The sequence below is a fragment of the Bufo gargarizans genome, chromosome 3, assembly GCF_014858855.1.
Source record: "Bufo gargarizans isolate SCDJY-AF-19 chromosome 3, ASM1485885v1, whole genome shotgun sequence".
In the NCBI taxonomy this organism is placed as follows: Eukaryota; Metazoa; Chordata; class Amphibia; order Anura; family Bufonidae; genus Bufo; species Bufo gargarizans.
Window position 1 is genome coordinate 392427973 of NC_058082.1, and position 8462 is coordinate 392436434.

The following is an 8462-nucleotide window of genomic DNA, read 5'->3' on the forward strand; positions in this document are numbered from 1 at the left end:
CCCCCATTATTAATCATTGGTGGCGCAGTGCGCCCCCCACATTAAAAACATTGGTGGTGCAGTGCGACCCCCCACCCAAGCCCCCGCCTCCAGTATTAATCATTGGTGGCAGTGGCCACATGATCCCCTCTCCCCTGCTCCTCGGATCGGAGCCCCAGCAGTGTAATCCTGGGGCTCCGATCGGTTACCATGGTAGCCAGGACGCTATTGAAGCCCTGGCTGTCATAGTAAGCTCAATGCTGCTGTGTGCACAGAGCAGCACGGACAGTGTGATCTCCTATTCACCCTGATAGAGCTCTATCAGGGTGAATAGGACAAGGGTTCTAGTCCCTAAGGGGGCTAAAAGTTAGAAAAATAAAAATAATTAAAACTTAAATAACCAAAATATTAAGTATAAATGGAAAAAAAAAAATTTACAAAACCAAAACTAAACATTAACAATAAACATTAATTTTCAGCAGATTTGCGTAGGAATTTTATTTTTTTAAATGAAAATTCCCAGAATATCGGTACAAATAAATTCGGCTATCGGCCTGAAAGTTCACAAATTATCGGTATCGGCCCTAAAAAAAATCAATATCTGTCAAACCACCCATAAATGACCCCATTTTAGAAACTACACCCCGTCAACATATTCAAAAGTGATTTTAAAAACTTTGTTAACACTTTAGGTGTTCCACAAGAATTAAAGGAACATGTAGCTAGAATATTACTTTACTGGCAAATTTTCCATTTTAATCCATTTTTCCTGTAACACAGCGAGGGTTAAAGGGGTTGTCAGGGTAATTGTTTGGTTCTTTGTATGCTTCTAACTAGGCAAATGAAAGGACTTTACAATTCACTTACTTTATCTCCAGTTGCTGGTTTCTCAGATTTCACTGAGGGTCACATGACCTGTGATGTCAGTTTCTCTCCCTGCTCTGATTATTCGTGCACGAGAGGTCACTGTGCTGGCCACGCCTCCCTTCATTGCCGTCTGCTGCTGTCTGATCTCTCCCTGGATTCTTAACCCCTTGAGCTGCACAGACTCAGGGCTGAAGGCTTTACTGAGTAGTTGCAGGCAAAGAGGAGACAAATGCTGGGCACAGGAGCTCACAGACTAGATGAGTTCTGCACAAGAACAGGTAGGGAGAAGATCCTGTGTGTATCAGCAGTGTCATTGTCCAGCTGGGACTTGTAGTCCTATACATACAACTAGGGCTGAAACGATTACTCGATTAAATCAAGTAATTAGACACAAAAAAAATCCTTGATGCAAATTTTTAGCATCGAGGATTCGTTTGTGTCATGTGACCACAGAGCGGGAGTGAAGCGCTTGCTATTACTCATGCTCCGTGGTCTCCCGCTGCGCTTGGAATACTCACCTTTCCAGCAGGCGGCATCCGGACACTCCACAGTACATCCATGGTCCTGCGCTGCTCTAACCTCCTGACGTACGCACACCGTGACCTGACGCACTGTGTGACGTCAGGAGCAGCGCAGAATGATGGAGTGTCGGCAGCGCCCCTGCTGGAAAGGTAAGTTGGTGAAACCGAGGGGGTGGGGCGCAACTAAGGCCAGGCGCATGAAGTGCACAGCGTCATAGAAGGGGAGCTCATGGCACTGGGGCGAGGGGCGAGCTCATGGCACTGGGGCGAGGGGCGAGCTCATGGCACTGGGGCGAGGGGCGAGCTCATGGCACTGGGGCGAGGGGCGAGCTCATGGCACTGGGGCGAGGGGCGAGCTCATGGCACTGGGGCGAGGGGCGAGCTCATGGCACTGGGGCGAGGGGCGAGCTCATGGCACTGGGGCGAGGGGCGAGCTCATGGCACTGGGGCGAGGGGCGAGCTCATGGCACTGGGGCGAGGGGCGAGCTCATGGCACTGGGGCGAGGGGCGAGCTCATGGCACTGGGGCGAGGGGCGAGCTCATGGCACTGGGGCGAGGGGCGAGCTCATGGCACTGGGGCGAGGGGCGAGCTCATGGCACTGGGGCGAGGGGCGAGCTCATGGCACTGGGGCGAGGGGCGAGCTCATGGCACTGGGGCGAGGGGCGAGCTCATGGCACTGGGGCGAGGGGCGAGCTCATGGCACTGGGGCGAGGGGCGAGCTCATGGCACTGGGGCGAGGGGCGAGCTCATGGCACTGGGGCGAGGGGCGAGCTCATGGCACTGGGGCGAGGGGCGAGCTCATGGCACTGGGGCGAGGGGCGAGCTCATGGCACTGGGGCGAGGGGCGAGCTCATGGCACTGGGGCGAGGGGCGAGCTCATGGCACTGGGGCGAGCTCATGGCACTGGGGCGAGCTCATGGCACTGGGGCGAGCTCATGGCACTGGGGCGAGCTCATGGCACTGGGGCGAGCTCATGGCACTGGGGCGAGCTCATGGCACTGGGGCGAGCTCATGGCACTGGGGCGAGCTCATGGCACTGGGGCGAGCTCATGGCACTGGGGCGAGCTCATGGCACTGGGGCGAGCTCATGGCACTGGGGCGAGCTCATGGCACTGGGGCGAGCTCATGGCACTGGGGCGAGCTCATGGCACTGGGGCGAGGGGGGAGCTCATGGCACTGGGGCGAGGGGGGAGCTCATGGCACTGGGGCGAGGGGGGAGCTCATGGCACTGGGGCGAGCTCATGGCACTGGGGCGAGCTCATGGCACTGGGGCGAGCTCATGGCACTGGGGCGAGCTCATGGCACTGGGGCGAGCTCATGGCACTGGGGCGAGCTCATGGCACTGGGGCGAGCTCATGGCACTGTGGCGAGCTCATGGAACTGGGGCGAGCTCATGGCACTGGGGCGAGGGGGGAGCTCATGGCACTGGGGCGAGGGGGGAGCTCATGGCACTGGGGCGAGCTCATGGCACTGGGGCGAGCTCATGGCACTGGGGCGAGCTCATGGCACTGGGGCGAGGGGGGAGCTGATGCACTTGGGCTGATCGCAAAGTGGGGAACAAAGGGTGTTGGGGACTAATGGCAGGGGGTCTGATGAGTTTTTATAAAGAAAAACAGTCTATTTTTTTCTTATTAGATTACTCGATTACTCGTAAAAAATAATCAATAGAATACTCGATTACTAAAATAATTGTTTACTGCAGCCCTACATACAACATGCTGCTGAGTCTCCCAGGAGGCAGACATGTCACTCAGGGCAGCACTTGTATTTACTCCCTTTGCAGAGAAGGGGGAGTGGCCAAGATTGTTGTTATTGCAGGTAAACAAAGGGCCAGAAGAGAACCAGGGAAATGACTAAATATAATTTTTTACCTAAAACTTGGTTAGCTCAATTATATATTGCGGCCCATCAGATTTACAGTGCTATATTATATTTTTTTTTTCCATAACTCGGACAACCCCTTTAACAGTTAAACAAAACTAAATATTACCCTGATTCTGTAGTTTACAGAAACACCCCACATGTAGGAGCAAACTGCTTTATGGGCACACGACAGGGCGCAGAAGAGAAGGCGTTTGAAGCACCCCTACAGTAGAAACTTGAAAAAGTGCCCCCTTTGGAAACTACAGGATAGGGTGGCAGTTTTATTGGTACTATTTTTGGGGTACATATGATTTTCGATTGCTCTATATTAGGCTTTTTAATAGGCAAAGTAAAGAAAAAAAGGCAGTTCTGGCACAGTTCATTTAATTTTTTTCACACTGTTCACCTGACAGGTTAGAGCATTTGCTATTTTTAGAGCAGATTGATACGGACACAAAAATATCAAATATGACTACCTTTTTGTTTCCGTTTTACCTAATAAATCCATACTTTATTTAATTTTTCTGCCAATCGACTTGTGATGTTTTTATTGGTACCATTTATGGGTACATGTGATATTTTGATCATTCAATAATACTCTTTTTGGGGTAAGGTGACCAAAAAAAAAAAAGTTTGTTTTGGCACAGGTTTCATTTTATTTTAGTTTTACACAAAAGCATTTTTGAAAAAAGGAAAATGTTTTAGTGTCTTCGTATCCTGAAAGCCATATATTTTGGGGATTGTCTATGGGAAAGGGACTTTTTTGTTACTTGAAACCCTTTTTTTTTTTTATGAAAAACTTTATTAATTCCCACTTTGGGACTTCAACTTCAGGGGTTCTTATCCCCTCTACAATGCATTACAAAACAGCTTTTACACCAACAGCCTGCCTGTGAGACCCAGCCTAAGAGGTTGAATCTCACAGGCTTCCGTAGAGCTCTGGCATTATTCCCCAAAGACGTGGGCCTGCCGACAATCTGAGAGAATCAAGATTAACAGGGGAAAAGAGTCTGCAATATTTTCATAAGGGGTGTTCGCCTTCAGAAGAGACTCAAGGTGTACAAGCCAACTTTTAAAAGAGGACCTTTCACCTGAAAATGCAAGTTGAACTAAGATATACCGTTACTTGCCGGTAGGGATCAACCGATTATCGGTTTTACCGATATCATCGGCCGATATTCAGGATTTTGACCTCTATCGGTATCGGCAACTATTTGGCTGATATTCCGATAGCTTATGGGGAACACAGATCACGCTGCTGACAGCGCTCTCCGTGTTCCCTCAGCAGCACAGGGGAGAAGGAAGCAGTGTCTCCTCCCCCTGTGCTGCTGCTGCCGCTGACAATGAGAGGAGGGAGTACAAGAGAAGGGGAGGGGCTGTGGCCACTGCGCCACCAATGAAGAGAAATCTCTAATTTATTCAAATTGAACAGGAGGCGGGAGCTGGCTTCAGAATCACATAGCCGGCTCCCGACCTCTATGAGCGGTAGCTGCGATCCGCGGTAGTTAACCCCTCAGGTGCCACGGATCGCAGCTACAGCTCATGGAGGTCGGGAGCCGGCTATGTGATTCTGCAGCCAGCTCCCGCCTCCTGTATATGAATAAATGAGAGATTTCTCTTCATTGGTGGCGCAGTGCGCTCCGCTCTTAGCCAGGCAGAAGCTCCAGTTCATCTTGAATTCCCGCGGCGAGAATTGGAGCAGCGGCTTAGGATGGATGAAACCGCGAGAACTGGAGCTTCTTCTCCCTGGCCAAGAGCGAAGCACGCTGATTGGATGCGCTCCATGCCAGGGAGAAGAAAGACACGCCGGGAGAACTTTTGCAGGCCCGCCCAGTTGAGCCGAATGGCTCATTAGCATAGAAGGCGGGAAATATTGCAGGGGGCACCACGGACAAACGGGGGCATTGAGTTCAAAATGAAGAACTGTATAAGCACCACAGGAGGCCGGCAAGTAAGGGTATATCTTTAGTTTAACTTGCATTTTCAAGTGAAAGGTCCTCTTTAAGTCCCCTCTCACGCATCGAACTCACAGCATGAGTATACAGAAGCACCTGTCCTGCCCTGCCAGCACTGACGGGTCGCATAGCATTATATCTATTTATGATGCTATATAACCCTTAGGCCTCTTTCACACGGGCGTCGCATGAGAGCCGGATAGGATGCAGGTGCGTCGTGGGAAAATGCACAATTTTTCTGCGCGAGTGCAAAGCATTTTAATGCGTTTTGCACGCGCATGAGAAAAATCGGCATGTTTGGTACCCAAACCCGAACTTTTTCTCAGAAGTTCAGGTGAGGTGTTCTGTAGATTTTAATATTTTCCCTTATACCATGGTTATAAGGGAAAATAATAGCATTCTTAATACAGAATGCTAAGTAAACTAGGGATGGATGGGTTAAAAATAATAAACAAATTTAACTCACCCCATCCACTTGGTCGCGTTGCGGATCTCCTCTTCTTTCTTCAGGACCTGGGTAAAAGACCTTTGATGACGTCATTGCACTCATCACATGGTGATGGACCATGTGATGATCGCAGTGACGTCAAAGGTCCTTTACCCAGGTCCTGAAGAAAGAAGAGGAGATCCGCTACGCGACCAAGTGGATGGGGAAGGGTTGCTGCGGGTATCGAAATTTCGATACTTAATCGATACTTTTGTCCCGGTATCGATACGATACCGGGATTTCAGTTTTTTCGATACTGGGCTGCGCTTCTCCGCAGCCTAGTATCTCTGAACATGAGCGCGCTGGTATCGGCGCGCTCATGTTCTCTCTCAGCAGCACGGGGAGAAGGAAGCTGTCCTCCCTCCCCCCTGTGCTGCTGCTGCTGCCACCAATGAGAGGGGGGGGGGGGCGGACGCACTGCGCCACCAATGAGAAGAGAGGGCGGAGGAGGGGCGGGCGCACTGCGCCACCAATGATATGACTATTCCCACGCTCCGTTCGCCCGCAGTGCCCCATTACTGTCTCCTCTCCTGCTCCACATGCTGCTGATTACTATCGGAGCGATAGGAGGAGATATCAGCTTCACTAGTGGGCGTTTCTTCTCCCTGCGCTGCGATTGGACAGCGCTTCAGCCAGGAAGAAGGAACGCCCACTAGTGAAGCTGATGTCTCCCCCCATCGCTCCGATAGTAATCAGCATGTGGAGCAGGAGAGGAGACAGTAATGGGGCACTACAGGCAAACGGAGCGGCGCCCCGGACTAATGGTGAGTGCTGAGACATCACTGGGCGCCGATCTGTGTATCCTAATAGTGAAAGTCCGGACCCATATAGTAGTCAGTCTTTAACACAATACAGGAGGCGGGTGCCGGCAGCAGAATCGCATTGCCTGCACCCTGCCCCTGACAGGGAGCTGCGATCAGAGGCAGTTAACCCCTCAGGTGCGGCACCTAAGGGGTTAACTGCCGCTGATCTGCCAGTACACGCCTCCTGTATAAAGGGGTACTTATCATTGGTGGTGCAGTGTCCAACTACCCCCCCCCCCCCTCAACCCCCCATCCCATTAAAATCATTAGTGGCAGTGGCCACAGGGACCTCTCCCCTCCCCCTCATTGGTGGTGCAGTGGCAGCCTCTGATCGGAGCCCCAGCTGTGTAAGCCTGGGGCTCCGATCGGTTACGATGGCAGCCAGGACGCTACAGAAGCCCTGGTTGCCATGGTAACATCCCCCGATGCTGTGTGCACAAAGCACAGAGCAGCAGGGACAGTGTGAAGTCCTATTCAGCCTGATAGATCTCTATCAGGGTGAATAGGACAAGGGATGAAAGATCCCAGGTTCTAGCCCCCTGAGGGGGGAAATAGTTATTAAATAAAAAGTGTAAAAAAAAACCCCACCAAAATATGAAGTATAAATCACCCCCTTTTCCCAATTTCACATATAAAATATATAAATAAACATATTACATATCGCCACGTCAGAAAAGTCCAAACTATTAAAATATAAAAAATAAAAAAAATCTAGGTGGTGAACGCCGGAACAGAAAAAATGCAATTCCTCCACCGTTTTACGGGTTTTGTTCCCACAGCATTTCATTCGCAGCAAAAACGATACCCCATATGTATAGGTTTGTTATAGAGTTGTTGCGATACCAATTTTTTTATTCGGTTTCGATACCATGAAAAAGTATTGCGATACTCGATACCATTCGATACCACGCGAAAAAAATAAACAAAAAAAGCCACGTGCATTCCTCATTTTTAAAAATGGCGAATCGCGCAGTTTTTATTTTATTTTTTCTGTTCCGGCATTCACCACCTAGATTTTTTAAATATATTTTAATAGTTTGGACTTTTCTGACGTGGCGATGTAATATGTTTATTATTTATATATTTTATATGTGAAATTGGGAAAAGGGGGTGATTTATACTTCATATTTTAGTGTTTTTTGTTTGTTTTTTTTACACTTTTTATTTAATAACTATTTCCCCCCCTTAGGGGCTAGAACCTGGGATCTTTCATCCCTTTTCCTATTCAGCCTGATAAATCTCTATCAGGGTGAATAGGACTCCACACTGTCCCTGCTGCTCTGTGCTTTGTGCACACAGCATCAGGGATGTTACCATGGCAACCAGGGCTTCGTCCTGGCTGCCATGGTAACCGATCGGAGCCCCAGGCTTACACAGCTGGGGCTCCGATCAGAAGCTGCCACTGCACCACCAATATGGGGGGGGGGGGGGGGGAGAGGTCCCTGTGGCCACTGCCACCAATGATTTTAATACTGGGGGGTTGAGAGGGGCCGGCGCACTGTGCCACCAATGATTTTAATGGGATGGGTGGGTTGAGGGGGGGGGGGGGGCAATGATAACAACCTCTTTATACAGGAGGCGGGTACTGGCAGATCAGCGGCAGTTAACTGCCGCTGATCGCAGCTCCCTGTCAGGGGCAGGGTGCCGGCAATGCGATTCTGCTGCCGGCACCCGCCTCCTGTATGTGTTAAAGACTGACTACTGTATATGAGTCCAGACTTTCACTATCAGGCCACACAGAGCGGCGCCCAGCAATGTCTCAGCACTCACCATTAGTTCTGGGCGCCGCTCCGTTCGCCCGCAGTGCCCCATTACTGTCTCCTGTCCTGCTCCACATGCTGCTGATTACTATCGGAGCGATGGGAGGAGACATCAGATTCACTAGTGGGCGTTCCTTCTCCCTGGCTGTAGCGCTGTCCAATCGCAGCGCAGGGAGAAGGAACGCCCACTAGTGAAGCTGATGTCTCCCCCCATCGCTCCGATAGT